Raw genomic sequence first — 17,500 nt, 5'->3', positions numbered from 1 at the left:
GATTTTCGTGAGTGGCACATGTAGTGTCTCTGCTCCCTCTCTAAGGACCCACGGAGAGATGTTGTCCTGTCCCACCGACTTTGAGGTATCAAGGTCACTTAGGAGCTTCTCCACCTCCTCCTCAGCTGTGTGTAATTCATCCAGCACTTGTTGGCATATCCCTTGTTGCTGTACGCCAATGTTTTGTCTTCCCGTTGTCCCTTCAGCCTCCACTGTCAATACTTCCTGAAATCTCATGTTGAGCTCCTCAAATACCTCATTATCATTTCTTGTGAGCTCCCCACCTTCTTTCTTCAGCCTGATTACCTGGTTCTTGACTGTTGTCTTCCTCCTGATGTGGCTGTAGAGTAGTTTCGGGTCAGACTTGACTTTCATGAATCCGTGCTGGCTGTGTGTGTGTGTGTATGTGTGTACTCACTTATTTGTATTCACCTATTTGTGGTTACAGGGGTCGATTCATAGCTCCTGGCCCCTCTCCTCTCCTTTCTCCACGAACTTTTATCGAACCTCTTCTTAAAACTATGTATGGATCCTGCCTCCCCTACATCACTCTCCAGATTGTTCCACTTCCTGACAACTCTATGACTGAAGAAATACTTCCTAACATTCCAGTGACTCATCTGATTTTTCATCTTTCAGCTGTGACCCTTGTTGCTGGGTCACATCTCTGAAACATTCTGTCCTTATCCACCTTGTCAATACCTTTCAGTATTTTATATGTCGTTATTATGTCCCCAATATCCTTCCTGTCCTCCAGTGTCATCAGGCTGAAGTATGCAGTGGTGCTGCATACTTTAATATGGGCCAGTGTACAGTGTCTTGACTGACTCCTTACTTAGATATCAAAACGCTATTCTTAAGTTTGCCAGGTACCTATATGCTGCAGCAGTTATTTGGTCGATGAGCGTGTCAGATGTGCTCGGTATGATGTTCACCCCAAGACCCTTTTCCTTGAGTGTGTGTGTGTGTGTGTGTGTGTGTGTGTGTGTGTGTGTGTGTGTGTGACAGGATGCGGGCAGCATAACAGAGAGTGGAGACACAAGGAGCGGCGGCGTCTAAGATGAGGGAGGCAGCTGCAGTGTCTCCTAGCATGGGTCGGCAGCCATTGTGTGCAGCAGAACACAGCTGCGCCCGCATGTTGAAGCTGTCTGGCTTCACAGATCAACCTGGCGGCTGGACTCAACGAGGCAGGCGAGTGGCTGGGCTAAACGAGGTAGGCGGATAGGCGTTCTCAACGAGGCAAGCAGGTGGCTGGACTCAACGGGGCAGGCGAGTGGCTGGGCTCAACGGGGCAGGCGAGTGGGCAGGCTCAACTAGTGAGGACGAGGCTCTGCATAGTTCTCTAGGAATATATTTAGAATAATACACAAATGGACACGATTCATTATCCACTTCTATATATATATATATATATATATATATATATATATATATATATATATATATATATATATATATATATATATATATAATCATTGCTGGAAGTGGGTATGTCAGTGTTGCAAGTGGGTAATATCAGCGTGGTTGCAAATTGATATATTCATGTATTGCGAAACACATCCAGCCACATCCCTTGAATATCATGTTTCATAATAATTGGATGTACCTAATTCAGGTCAACGACACACACACACACACACACACACACACACACACACATACACACACACACACACACACACACACACATACACACACACACACACACATACACACACACACACATACACACACGTACATATACACACACACATATACACACACACATACACACATATACACACACACATACACACACACACACACACACACACACACACACACACACACACACACACACACACACACACACATACACACACATACACACATACACACACACACACACACACACACACACACACACACACACACACACAAAGGAGACAGACATGAAGCATTAAACTACAGACCAGTGTCACTGACATGTATAGTATGCAAAATCATGGAGAAGCTTATCAGGAGAAGAGTGGTGGAACTCCTAGAAAGGAATGATCTCATCAACAGCAGCCAACATGGTTTCAGGGACGGGAAATCCTGTGTCACAAACCTACTGGAGTTCTATGACATGGTGACAGCAGTAAGACAAGAGAGAGAGAGGGGTGGGTGGATTGCATTTTCTTGGACTGCAAGAAGGCGTTTGACACAGTTCCACACAAGAGATTGGTGCAAAAACTGGAGGACCAAGCAGGGATAACAGGGAAGGCACTACAATGGATCAGGGAATACTTGTCAGGAAGACAGCAGCGAGTCATGGTACGTGGCGAGGTGTCAGAGTGGGCACCTGTGACCAGCGGGGTCCCGCAGGGGTCAGTCCAAGGACCAGTGCTGTTTCTGGTATTTGTGAACGACATGACGGAAGGAATAGACTCTGAGGTGTCCCTGTTTGCAGATGACGTGAAGTTGATGAGAAGAATTCCCTCGATCGAAGACCAGGCAGAACTACAAAGGGATCTGGACAGGCTGCAGACCTGGTCCAGCAATTGGCTCCTGGAGTTCAATCCCACCAAGTGCAAAGTCATGAAGATTGGGGAAGGGCAAAGAAGGCCGCAGACGGAGTACAGTCTAGGGGGTCAGAGACTACAAACCTCACTCAAGGAAAAAGATCTTGGGGTGAGTATAACACCAGGCACATCTCCTGAAGCGCACATCAACCAAATAACTGCTGCAGCATATGGGCGCCTAGCAAACCTCAGAACAGCATTCCGACATCTTAATAAGGAATCATTCAGGACCCTGTACACCGTGTACGTTAGGCCCATATTGGAGTATGCGGCACCAGTTTGGAACCCACACCTAGCCAAGCACGTGAAGAAACTAGAGAAAGTGCAAAGGTTTGCAACAAGACTAGTCCCAGAGCTAAGAGGTATGTCCTACGAGGAGAGGTTAAGGGAAATCAACCTGACGACACTGGAGGACAGGAGAGATAGGGGGGACATGATAACGACATACAAAATACTGAGAGGAATTGACAAGGTGGACAAAGACAGGATGTTCCAGAGATTGGACACAGTAACAAGGGGACACAGTTGGAAGCTGAAGACACAGATGAATCACAGGGATGTTAGGAAGTATTTCTTCAGCCACAGAGTAGTCAGTAAGTGGAATAGTTTGGGAAGCGATGTAGTGGAGGCAGGATCCATACATAGCTTTAAGCAGAGGTATGATAAAGCTCACGGCTCAGGGAGAGTGACCTAGTAGCGATCAGTGAAGAGGCGGGGCCAGGAGCTCGGACTCGACCCCCGCAACCTCAACTAGGTGAGTACACACACACACACACACACACACACACACACACACACACCTCCTGGAGTTTTATGACAAGGTAACAGAAGTAAGACACGAGAGAGAGGAGTGGTTAGATTGCGTTTTCCTAGACTGCAGGAAGGCCTTTGACACAGTTCCCCACAAGAGATTAGTGCAGAAGCTGGAGGATCAGGCGCATGTACAAGGGAGGGCACTGCAATGGATAAGGGAATACCTGACAGGGAGGCAGCAACGAGTCATGGTACGTGAAGAGGTATCACAGTGGGCGCCTGTTACGAGCGGGGTCCCACAGGGGTCAGTTCTAGGAACAGTGCTATTTTTGACATATGTGAACGACATGATGGAAGGAATAGACTCTGAAGTGTCCCTGTTCGCAGATGACGTGAAGTTGATGAGAAGAATTAAATCGGACGAGGATGAGGCAGGACTGCAAAGAGACCTGGACAGGCTGGACATGTGTTCCAGTAACTGGCTTCTCGAATTCAGTCCAGCCAAATGCAAAGTCATGAAGATTGGGGAGGGGCAAAGAAGACCGCAGACAGAGTATAGGCTAGGTGGACAAAGACTACAGACCTCACTCAGGGATAAAGACCTTGGGGTGACCATAACACCGAGCACATCATCGGAGGCACACATCAACCAAATAACCGCTGCAGCATACGGGCGCCTGGCAAACCTGAGAATAGCGTTCCGATACCTTAATAAGGAATCGTTCAAGACACTGTACACTGTATATGTTAGGCCCATACTGGAGTATGCAGCACCAGTCTGGAACCCACACCTGGTCAAGCACGTCAAGAAGTTAGAGAAAGTACAAAGGTTTGCAACAAGGCTAGTCCCAGAGCTCAAGGAAATGTCGTACGAGGAAAGGTTAAGGGAAATCGGACTGACGACACTGGAGGACAGAAGGGTCAGGGGAGACATGATAACAACATACAAGATACTGCGGGGAATAGACAAGGTGCACAGAGATAGGATGTTCCAGAGAGGGGACACAGGGACAAGGGGTCACAACTGGAAGCTGAAGACTCAGACGAGTCACAGGGACGTTAGGAAGTATTTCTTCAGTCATAGAGTTGTCAGCAAGTGGAATAGCCTAGCAAGTGAAGTAGTGGAGGCAGGAACCATACATAGTTTTAAGAAGAGGTATGACAAAGCTCAGGAAGCAGAGAGAGAGAGGACCCAGTAGCGATCAGTGAAGAGGCGGGGCCAGGAGCTGAGTTTCGACCCCTGCAACCACAATTAGGTGAGTACACACACACATACATACACACACACATACACACACACACATACACACACAAACACACACACACACACACACACACACACACACACACACACACACACACACACAATTGGAAGTTGAAGACTCAGATGAATCAAAGGGATGTTAGGAAGTATTTCTTCAGTCATAGAGTAGTCAAGTCGTGGAATAGTCTAGAAAGTGAAGTAGTGGAGGCGGGAACTATACATAGTTTTAAGGCGAGGTATGATAAAGCTCATGGAGCAGGGAGAGAGAGGACCTAGTAGCAGTCAGTGAAGAGGCGGGGCCAGGAGCTATGACTCGACCCCTGCAACCACAAATAGGTGAGTACAATTAGGTGAGTACACACACACACACACACATTGAAAAGATTCCAGAAATGAGTTAAGTACAACATCACGAATATTTTTTGTATGATTCACGGAGACAGGGCGCGCCACACAACAATATGTTGGATATATATATCCAAGGTAATGTAGAGAATAATAAGAACAATTGAAGAGCATCTGAAGAACAGTTTCTATGACAGAGCGTCAATGATACAGCAAGATAGACGAATAGGCGGAATGCTTGTTCCTGGGCTGTAAGAAACCATTTGGTACTGGACCATGCCAAAGACTGAACCATAAACAAGTAGGCCAGGCAGGGATACCCGGAACGGAATAACAATGAATCACAAAACTACGTAAGGGGGGAGATGAGTAATGATGACTGAATAAACAGGATGGGCAGGCATGAGGAGTGAGGTCCCACAAGGGTCAGTACTGGGACTGGGACTGTTCCTGATACGCCAAAGGAGGTGGAATCCTATGCGTCACTCTTTGTATTTAACACTCATGAAGAGAAAAACTGTTTTTATTCAAGGGAAAGTTATAAGATCACTTAGACTGCAGAGATGATCACACAAATGGCACTGGAATTCAGTTTCATAAAAACTGAGTGAAGTTACGAAAATATAGGAAAAGCAAAGACCGGAAACGGAATAGAAACTGAGGAAACAGAGGCTGAAAGTATATACTGTAGCCCGAGGCTCACATTATCGGTACAGCGCCAGTGACATTGTTGCCAGAGACTCACATCATCGGTACAGCGCCAGTGACATTGTTGCCAGAGACTCACATCATCGGTACAGCGCCAGTGACATTGTTGCCAGAGACTCACATCATCGGTACAGCGCGCCAGTGACATTGGTGCCTCTCGTGAACCAACGTCGCGGAGCCTAAACAGAAAGCCATTCAGGATTCTAACGCCGCCTCCAGCCTTCTCCTCACTGCAACGTTTAAAGCCCATCCCTCTCACCTATATAAAAATGTTGGTGCCAGGCTAAACCCTCACATGAACTACAGGGCCGTTAGGAAGAAATTCTTCACTCTATGGATGGTCAGGAAACGAGTGATTCTAGACTGAGAGATGGTTGTTGCAACTCCATAGTTTTAAGGATAGGTATGACAGGATCCACAATGCAGGAAACTGATGAATCAACAATCCCAAATAAGTGAGTATATGCACGAACGCTTGAGTACACATGCATGCACAACCATAAGAAAATTACAGACATGCACACTCACGTACACACAAAAACAGAACAAACCACACAATTACGTCAATGCGGACACACACAAATACGTACACATATAAACACAGTCACGTACACACACACACACACACACAACCAACACACACATCAATGCGAGCACACACAAAAAAACATAGCAGATAAGGACAGAGCAGGTGGCATCAGGAGCCACGTGGTACCTAGTTATAATGGTAGTCAGGTGCGCCACGCACTGTTGGTAGCAATGTTAAGTAGTCTGTGTTTGTGTGTGTGTGTGAAGGCTCGTACACATGTGCGCACGAGTGTGTACATTGCTGCGTGCACAGGAGAGTCACGCACTGAGGAAAACAAGAATAAGTCACAGGTTACTTATAAGCAAGTAAATAAGTAAGCAAACAAGTAAAAAAAAATAAGCAAGGAAATATTTGATTTAGGTTCAGCTCAGAAGTTTAGGTTTGTCCTTGTTTTGTGGAGTAAACTTGTTTATTTGTACTTGTTTTGTGGAGTAACTTGTGTTCAAATGAGGATAAGACCTCTCATTCAAATCAAACACTGACTTATTTTAGTGCGTACACTGGTCTGTACACAGGTGCTCCACACACCTGTGTAGGACGTCGTCTAGTGTGTACACATATCCAGTACCCTGTGGGGGATGCGAGTATAAAAATATTCCATGATATCCCACGTCTGGACTTAGACTGGGGGGGGGGTGAGTCTCCAGGCATCTCTTCGTCTGCTTATAGAGACACACATGCACACTTTGAGACATTTACTGAAGTAACGTTTCGCCACGAGTGGTTTTATTTCAGTCATTCAGTCCACTTGTGGCGAAAAAAATATCCTCGATGTCTTGAAATGTGCGTGTGTGTATACAGAATGTCAGTATCACTGTAAGTTGTTCTCCAGAGTTTGGTGTGTTCAGTGCTGTAGGTTAGTTGATACTAAATAGCTGGTAGATGGCCACTTGGAATCCAGAAGGCAGGGCTGCCGTGGGTATCCAGAAGGCAGGGCTGCCGTGGGTATCCAGAAGGCAGGGCTGCCGTGGATATCCAGAAGGCAGAGCTGCCGTGGGTATCCAGAAGGTAGGGCTGCCGTGGGTATCCAGAAGGTAGGGCTGCCGTGGATATCCAGAAGGCAGGGCTGCCGTGGATATCCAGAAGGCAGGGCTGCCGTGGATATCCAGAAGGCAGGGCTGCCGTGGATATCCAGAAGGCAGGGCTGCCGTGGGTATCCAGAAGGTAGGGCTGCCGTGGGTATCCAGAAGGTAGGGCTGCCGTGGTCAACTCAAGAACCAGTTCTGCCTAGGAATGTCTTCGAGGTGTACACAATGCTTTACTCGGAGTGTTTTTTATATACGTGAAGCAAAAAAAGTTCATAACTGGTCTTAATTTGATTCGTGTTTTATATAGAGCGCCATCAAAGGAATTTATAACTTCAGAACTTCAGGCGACGGGTAAAATATTTAATAATAACATTATTAATGTAAAGATGCCTGGTTTCGCTACCTGCGGGTTACCTGTAGTGGTCTAGATAATTGAGTAACGTGAGTAACCCAGTGGAAGTAACTGTGTTTGACTGTGTCTTATCAGTGCTTAATTTCTAAATAAGTTACTAAAACAATTCAAAAAACGAATATTTATGTATTTGACCTGGATAAAAGTACGCTTCATAATTAAGCATAACTCTGAGATGTTATAATTTCATTTACATTAAAAACAATAGGGTTGGAGTTAGGTTAGAGTGTTATAATTTGTAAAAGACTTGAGAGGCAGATGCCCGTTGTCCCAAGTAACACGGAGGGATAAATATCGGAGCGGTAAATAACAGGGCCGGGAGAACCCTCTTAAATTGGTGTCAGGGAGGCGGGTGGCGGTCGTGCCGTCCATACCTACCCACTTCTCAATACCCGTCGCAGACCAGGAACGTCATGATCTCTATCTCGTCGACCCACTACCACCTGCTTCCCACAATACTAAGAGGTAGCACCATGTGTTAGAACTTTGGCGGTTCACTGTCGCGCTATGTGTTAGAACCTATTTACAATATAGTCACGCTCTGTCTTAGCACCTATTTACATTTAGTCACACCCTTGTGTTAGAACCTACAGCGCCCATGTCTGGCATACCGTGCAATATACCCCGTGTTAGAGCCTCATTTCTTCAGTGTGACACCCCGTGCACCCTCCTCTAATCATCCCTACTGCCGAGCCTCAACTTTATGTCACTAACGCGTTGTCAGTTGCCATATTGCCCCCAGATATTATCGTATCTCGAGTCCAGGACACGTGAGCCAGCGGGCGCTGCTGCCGTGGCTCAGTACACGGTCATTGGCTGCCCCAGTTTGTGGTCAACGATGCAAGTTAAAAGCGTAACGATTTTTTCTTTACGAGTAATTTTGTATCCAAGTAAAACAGTAAGTACAGTAGGTCTCTGGGTGATCCCAGAAAGGTGTTTCATTATCCTACAAGCCCAGCCCCTTCTACCTCAGTGCATGCAAAAGGAATATTACAGAAAGTGACATAAGTTTCTAATGCATTAAAATATCATTTGTGGATTTGAGGTAGATCGTATGGAAACTAAAGTTTAAATTTCATCATAAAAAAATGCAGCGCTTCCTGTGTAGGCAAAATGTGCCATTATTCTACTGTGATAACCATGTGAGTGTACGATTCACTAGCATGAACAGTCTGGTGGACTAGGAAGTTACAAATTCAGCTTTAGCAACTTTTCCAATGCCAAAGAAAATACTAATTCCTGTTTGTTCCAGCAGTTCATCAACCCGATGACCATCGTAGTATTAACCCAGGAGGAAGGTTGCACAAAACCGGGATGCAGGTTTATAAGCGTGGGGTATACCTGGAGAGGGTTTCAGGGGTCAACGCCCCCGCGGCCCGGTCTGTGACCAGACTAGTGGTTTCACCACAAACTGCTCCGGAAGAGCACTCTCCACAAGAGTGACTCATTTTCTCAAATGTTTACGATTTAATGCGAGATAATAATTCTCGTAGGTAAGACGTCTGTATTGGAATCCTTGGCTACCGCAGTGTTGTTATTGATCAATACCACTCGTCCGTGGTTACAATAATATATATATATATATATATATATATATATATATATATATATATATATATATATATATATATATAATGTCGTGCCGAATATGTAAAACTGGTCAATTAGCAAGAACTCATTTAAAATTAAGTCCTTTCTAAAATTTTCTCTTATACGTTTAAAGATATATTTTTTTCATTAATGTTAATGTAAAATTTTTTAATTTTGCACCAAAAGAATCTTAGAAAACTTACCTAACATTATTATAACAAGAACAATTTATTTTAGACTAACCCAACTATATATATTTTAGATTTGTTTACAATAATTTAATATTAAACAAACACAGTGAAATATATTTTTTTCGTTAGGTTCAGAATAATTTTGGCGAAATTATTGCATACACAAATTTTCACTTGTCCTATATGGCAAGATGAACGTTGCTATTTAAGCCAAGATCGCAAGTTCTGCCTATTCGGCACGACATTATATATATATATATATATATATATATATATATATATATATATATATATATATATATATATATATATATATATATATATATATATATATATATAACAAGCCAGAAGTTGCGTAATCACCGACAGGTCATATGGCTGAGACCCACGTCAGGTCATACTTTTTCTCTGACGAAGCAGGAAAATATGTCCTGACGAAGAAACTACGAGCATTAGCATTGTAGGAAAACTTTCATCTGTTGCTGGAGGCTCCAGTGGTCAGCAGCGGGTGAGGTTATGTTGATCATCCACTCCTGGTCAGTCAGTCAGTCAGTCAGTCAGTCAGTCAGTCAGTCAGTCAGTCAGTCAGTCGGCTAGGGGGTAATGTGGCTTATTACTCGCCTTCCTTCTCTACCTTCTATTCCCTCCTTCAACTTCTTCTATTCCCAAAACATTTTCCTCCATCCTGTCCCCCTTCTACACTTTCTCTCCTACCTACCCATTACTTCCCCTCCTACTTCATCCTCTTCTCCAAGCACAATCCTACCCTACACTTTCTTCACTGTTCCTTCACCCTCTTCTATCTTACCATGCACTTCTCGACTCTAGCTAGAGTCGTTCCTTTGAACGCATCTACCTGGACTTCCCACTCATTCCTAGAACATTGTAAGCTCCTGATTATGTGTTGGATGCAAGACGAAAGGCTCAGCAGACGGAGGAACAAGCCTCCACAAAGTCTTGCGCTGAATAACCCAAATGGGTTTAGCGCTTAACATGAATTAAACAAGGTTGTTTTGCATTTTGTATCGTTTGTTCGCAATTATTGCAATTATCGCAATTATTTTCTCTTTTACGTTTAAAGATATATTTTTTCAATAATGTTGAATTTACAATTTTGCACCAAAAGAATCTTAGAAAACTTACCTAACCTTATTATAACAAGAACAATTTATTTTAGCCTAACCCAACTAAATATATTTTAGATTTGTTTACAATAATTTAATACTAAACAGACACAGTGAAATGTATTTTTCTCGTTAGGTTCAGAATGATTTTGGCGAAATTACTGCATACACAAATTTTCACTTGTCCTGTATGGCAAGATGAGCGTTGCTATTTAAGCCAAGATCGCAAGTTCTGCCTATTATATATATATATATATATATATATATATATATATATATATATATATATATATATATATATATATATATATATATATATATATATATATATATGATTTTGATGTTACGTTAAGATGCGTGCGGGAAGCACCAACAGCCTGACTGAGTTGTAGACAGTGAACCCCGTGAACATCACTCAGTAAATCCCTTGAATTGCAATCAGTGAACCTAAAGTCAGTACCCGATCAGCCAGGTTGTGGCTCGTACGTTGGAGTACGTGCGGTCAGCAGTGACAGCCCGGTTGATCAGGTCCTGATCCACCGGGAGGCCTGGTCAAGGACTGGGCCGCGGGGGCGTTGACCCCTAGAATACCCTGCAGGTAAATTCCCGGTAGATAGACCCACATTCACATATCCTTCAACACCATTCGTCTTGTCGCGTCCCGTCGATATTTCCGGGGACGCGACAAGCGCCATCTCACGATATACACCTGACTGCCTTAGGCGACTTACCTTGACGACTAAACTAACAACAGCGATTGATGCCACACCTTGGCGAGCAAGCGACTTGCTCCTGACGTATTCCACAGGTACCTTGCCCCACTTTCATCACTCCCGGCGACCTGAAGTTGGGTCGCGTCTGTTACAAACCCATTTATTCATTTCATCAACATGCATCAAGAATTTCCGTCATTATTAAGACACCGAGTCTACCAGCAACGGAGACGTCTGGCTTTGTGACGTAAGATCCTCCTTCCCTTATATGTAAAGCCTAATGGAAATATTAATACCCTTCCCTTCATCACGTCTCAGCAACGCAGCTTTATTTGAAGCGGTTTCTTTTTTCTTTAATTTTTACTTTATAGCCAACTGCTCTAATTAAAATATCGAAGTGAACAAGAAAGAGAAAAATTGATTTTTAAGCAAGTGAGTGTTTGTGGCCACTGCGTGGGTGAGTGGAGCCTGGCGTGGTGTGGCCACTATGTGGGTCAATGGTGGTTAGTGTGGTATGGCCACTGCGTGTTTGAGTGGTGGTTAGTGTGATGTGGTCACTACTCCGTGTTTGTAGATGACAGGAATCTTGATAATGTGGGCTGGCCGCCTACCCCCTCACACCGTCTGGAAACACGAGAGGCAGTGGGCGGGCCTGAATCACCCGGTCCGGGTGGTGATGGCGTCGGATAGACCGGATGATCCGGTCTATCCCAGTGTATAGTGAATCGCTCCAGTTCACACCATTACCACTAACACTCGTCCTTTTTCCTGACAAACCTAACCTACCCAGTACCTGGTATCAACCTAGTAGCTGAGTTCTCAAAATTTCTGGTCTATGAGTGTGGAAGAGTCGCTTAGGTTTTGAGTTAATGTCATAAATGATGTAGTCGTAGTTTTGGTGGTTAAAACTCAAAGTGAAAATGTAGTTGTGTCATTTCTACATAATAAACGAGTTCAAAGACCAGGTAATATAAATTGAAACCTGATTTTCTTGAAAATTTACCAAACCTGACCCTGGTCCACCGGGAGGCCTGGTTGAGGACCGGGCCACGGGGGCGTTGACCCCCGGAACGACCTCCAGGTGGACTCCAGATAGGTTGACTCCAGATATCCCATTGTTTGGTGACTCGTATTTAAGACTCTCAAAACAGAAGAATGAAGCGACTTCCGGAGCCAGTCTGGATGAACAGTCTCTCTCATCAGAGCTACTGAGACTGAAATAAATTCGCCATATGCCAGCAGACAACAGAAGCGACCAGACTAGCGAATACACTAGATCTTACATTTACAAATAATAAAGACCTGGTGCGGAATAATGCTGAAGACAGTAAATGCAATTTCAGACAGACACATCCACTGGTCCTATACAACAAAACTCAGTCATGAACTATATTTCAACAAATTTATCTTTAAGAACATCAACTACATCAGTCTCATATCTGATATAAGCAGAGACATAAGCCATAACACTGCATCATCCTTTGCAGACAAAACGAGAATCTGCATGAGAGTGGCATTCACGGAAGACGCAGCGAGCCTCCATGTTAATATAAGCCAAGTGTTCCAGTGAGCCACTGACAACAGTGTGATATTCTGTGGGAAAAATTTCAATTACAATACGGACAAATTGAAGAAATAAAAACAAGATCAGAGACACAAGACAAACTCAAATCATTTAAGAGTGTAAGTCAAATGTGAGAGACTTGGGAGAGATAATGTTAGAGAACAGACGTGCCAACAAAGTTGGGATGAGGGATGCGACAGCCGCAGCACCACAAATGATTGCGACTCATACAATCATGTCACAGAAGTACAGCTTGTAAAATCATCCTCTTGCAGCATAAGTGAATGAATGGTACAGCTTACCACATTATATACATACATATACTCGAAGATACATATACATATATATATATATATATATATATATATATATATATATATATATATATATATATATATATATATATATATATGGAGAGATAGAGTTAGAAGATATTTGCAGTTGTTTTACCACTTAAAGCAGTGTGGGTTGTTGCTCGGTCCTACATGAAAGAACACTGTCATGTTTCCACAGTGGAGTGAGAAGTGCATCGTCATTGTTTACCTTGCGTGAGGCAGGAGGGAATGTTGGCGAGGCGAGGCGAGGAGCAGGTGCTGGCTGGGTGTGTGGGTGCTGGCTGGGTGTGTGGGTGCTGGCTGGGTGTGTGGGTGCTGGCTGGGTGTGTGGGTGCTGGCTGGGTGTGTGGGTGCTGGCTGGGTGTGTGGGTGCTGGCTGGGTGTGTGGGTGCTGGCTGGGTGTGTGGGTGCTGGCTGGGTGTGTGGGTGATGGCTGGGTGTGTGGATACTGGCTGGGTGTGTGGGTGCTGGCTGGATGTGTGGGTGCTGGCTGGGTGTGTGGGTGCTGGCTGGGTGTGTGGGTGCTGGCTGGGTGTGTGGGTACTGGCTGGGTGTGTGGGTACTGGCTGGGTGTGTGGGTGCTGGCTAGGTGTGTGGGTGCTGGCTGGGTGTGTGGGTGCTGGCTGGGTGTGTGGGTACTGGCTGGGTGTGTGGGTGCTGGCTGGGTGTGTGGGTGATGGCTGGGTGTGTGGATACTGGCTGGGTGTGTGGGTGCTGGCTGGATGTGTGGGTGCTGGCTGGGTGTGTGGGTGCTGGCTGGGTGTGTGGGTGCTGGCTGGGTGTGTGGGTACTGACTGGGTGTGTGGGTACTGGCTGGGTGTGTGGGTGCTGGCTGGGTGTGTGGGTACTGGCTGGGTGTGTGGGTGATGGCTGGGTGTGTGGATACTGGCTGGGTGTGTGGGTGCTGGCTGGATGTGTGGGTGCTGGCTGGGTGTGTGGGTACTGGCTGGGTGTGTGGGTGATGGCTGGGTGTGTGGGTGCTGGCTAGGTGTGTGGGTGCTGGCTAGGTGTGTGGGTGCTGGCTGGGGGTGTGGGTGCTGGCTGGGGGTGTGTTGGTGCTGGCTAGATGTGTGGGTGCTGGCTGGGTGTGTGGGTACTGGCTGGGTGTGTGGGTGCTGGCTGGGTGTGTGGGTCCTGGCTCGGTGTGTGGGTGCTGGCTGGGTGTGTGGGTGCTGGCTGGGTGTGTGGGTGCTGGCTGGGTGTGTGGGTACTGGCTAGGTGTGTGGGTGCTGGCTAGGTGTGTGGGTGTTGGCTGGGTGTGTGGGTGCTGGCTAGGTGTGTGGGTGCTGGCTGGGTGTGTGGGTGCTGGCTGGGTGTGTGGGTGCTGGCTAGGTGTGTGGGTGCTGGCTAGGTGTGTGGGTGCTGGCTGGGTGTGTGGGTGCTGGCTGGGTGTGTGGGTGCTGGCTGGGTGTGTGGGTGCTGGCTGGGTGTGTGGGTGCTGGCTAGGTGTGTGGGTGCTGGCTGGGTGTGTGGGTGCTGGCTGGGTGTGTGGGTGCTGGCTAGGTGTGTGGGTGCTGGCTGGGTGTGCGGGTGCTGGCTGAGTGTGTGGGTGCTGGCTGGGTGTGTGGGTGATGGCTGGGTGTGTGGGTGGTGGCTGGGTGTGTGGGTGCTGGCTGGGTGTGGGTGCTGGTTAGGTGTGTGGGTGCTGGCTCGGTGTGTGTGTGCTGTCTGGGTGTGTGGGTGCTGGCTGGGTGTGTGGGTGGTGGCTGGGTGTGTGGGTGCTGGCTGGGTGTGTGGGTGCTGGCTGGGTGTGTGGGTGCTGGCTGGGTGTGTGGGTGCTGGCTGGGTGTGTGAATGCTGGCTGGGTGTGTGGGTGCTGGCTGAGTGTGTGGATGCTGGCTGAGTGTGTGGATGCTGGCTGGGTGTGTGGGTGCTGGCTGGGTGTGTTGGTGCTGGCTGGGTGTGTGGGTGCTGGCTATGTGTGTGGGTGCTGGCTGGGTGTGTGGGTGCTGGCTGGGTGTGTAGGTGATGACTGGGTGTGTGAATGCTGGCTGGGTGTGTGGGTGCTGGCTGGATGTGTGGGTGCTGGCTGGGTGTGTGGGTGCTGGCTGGATGTGTGGGTGCTGGCTGGGTGTGTGGGTGCTGGCTGGGTGTGTGGGTGCTGGCTGGGTGTGTGGGTGCTGACTGGGTGCGTGGGTGCTGGCTGGGTGTGTGGGTGCTGGCTGGGTGTGTGGGTGCTGGCTGGGTGTGTTGGTGGTGTGTGGGGGGAGGAAAGCGGGGAGGAGCAGGTAGTGTCTGGTATGCGCATAGGTGGTTGATGGGTGTTGGTGGTGGCTGGGTGTGCGAGTGGTTGGGTTGGTGGGTGTGCGGGCGGAGAGGAAGGGACGCAGGTGGGACGGGGAAAAGAAAAGTTAGTAGAAAGGGGAAGATTTTTTCTTTTACGTGACCCAGAGAAGCGAGTGAGTGAGCTTAGTCACTCATCCTGTGAGTACATACAGAGTACATAACACTGCACACAGCTGACCACTGACTGCGTCAACATCATTCTTGTCTCACCAACAACGAAACCTTATTGCGACGTTACGGTCCGTTCTGGACCATTGTTGTGTCACAACTGTGGCGGGAAAAAAAGATGACCAAAATCTATAAAGTCCCTTTCTTGACTCTTCAAAATATTATGTATCAGATATATATATATATATATATATATATATATATATATATATATATATATATATATATATATATATACAATACCACCATCACCTGTCTATAGCTGTCAATTTCCTCTCACCTGCTTCTCACCTTTTCCCTTCTCTCCCCATCACCCCTTTCCTCCTCTCTTCTTTACTCAACCTTATCTCTCTCCTCCTCCCTCTCTCCCACCTGTTCACCTTCACAACATTACATTTCGACACATTCAAAACAACCCAGTTTTATTTTATCTTTTTCATCTCTTTATCTCTCTCTCTCTCTCTCTCTCTCTCTCTCTCTCTCTGAGTTAATTAAATGCCTTAGCTCTTATTGTCATCACTCGGAATCCCGCAGCAAGACATGAGGAAATGTTGTTGGTGAGTGTTGCAAGAGTGACAGTCTGCACAGCTGTTCCTGTTCAGTGTTGCAAGAGTGACAGTCTGTACAGCTGTTCCTGTTCAGTGTTGCAAGAGTGACAGTCTGTACAGCTGTTCCTGTTCAGTGTTGCAAGAGTGACAGTCTGCACAGCTGTTCCTGTTCAGTGTTGCAAGAGTGACAGTCTGTACAGCTGTTCCTGTTCAGTGTTGCAAGAGTGACAGTCTGCACAGCTGTTCCTGTTCAGTGTTGCAAGAGTGACAGTCTGCACAGCTGTTCCTGTTCAGTGTTGCAAGAGTGACAGTCTGCACAGCTGTTCCTGTTCAGTATTGCAAGAATGACAGTCTGCACAGCTGTTCCTGTTCAGTATTGCAAGAATGACAGTCTGTACAGCTGTTCCTGTTCAGTATTGCAAGAATGACAGTCTGTACAGCTGTTCCTGTTCAGTATTGCAAGAGTGACAGTCTGCACAGCTGTTCCTGTTCAGTATTGCAAGAATGACAGTCTGCACAGCTGTTCCTGTTCAGTATTGCAAGAATGACAGTCTGCACAGCTGTTCCTGTTCAGTATTGCAAGAATGACAGTCTGCACAGCTGTTCCTGTTCAGTATTGTAAGAATGACAGTCTGCACAGCTGTTCCTGTTCAGTATTGCAAGAATGACAGTCTGCACAGCTGTTCCTGTTCAGTATTGCAAGAATGACAGTCTGTACAGCTGTTCCTGTTCAGTATTGCAAGAATGACAGTCTGCACAGCTGTTCCTGTTCAGTATTGCAAGAGTGACAGTCTGCACAGCTGTTCCTGTTCAGTATTGCAAGAATGACAGTCTGCACAGCTGTTCCTGTTCAGTATTGCAAGAATGACAGTCTGTACAGCTGTTCCTGTTCAGTATTGCAAGAGTGACAGTCTGCACAGCTGTTCCTGTTCAGTATTGCAAGAATGACAGTCTGTACAGCTGTTCCTGTTCAGTATTGCAAGAGTGACAGTCTGTACAGCTGTTCCTGTTCAGTATTGCAAGAGTGACAGTCTGTACAGCTGTTCCTGTTCAGTATTGCAAGAGTGACAGTCTGTACAGCTGTTCCTACACCCACTAGATTTACGGTGTGTGTCACCTTACTACAGGTATCCCCCCTTGAAGGTCCTCCTCCACCAGGGATACCTATTAAGTCCATTTGTTATTATTTACTGGGTTATCAATTATTATTAACTTTTCTTAGTTTAGTAGACAGGTGCACCACCACACCTGTCGCTACCAAAACAACTGGGAAAAAATAATTATGGTTTTAAAACATTTGTGGATGGTAGTGAATAAACTTATTGATGAACACATTTGT

Source organism: Cherax quadricarinatus, chromosome 15 (assembly GCF_038502225.1).
Source record: "Cherax quadricarinatus isolate ZL_2023a chromosome 15, ASM3850222v1, whole genome shotgun sequence".
In the NCBI taxonomy this organism is placed as follows: Eukaryota; Metazoa; Arthropoda; class Malacostraca; order Decapoda; family Parastacidae; genus Cherax; species Cherax quadricarinatus.
The sequence above is the reverse complement of the archived record's forward strand: the minus strand, read 5'-3'. Positions refer to the sequence as shown.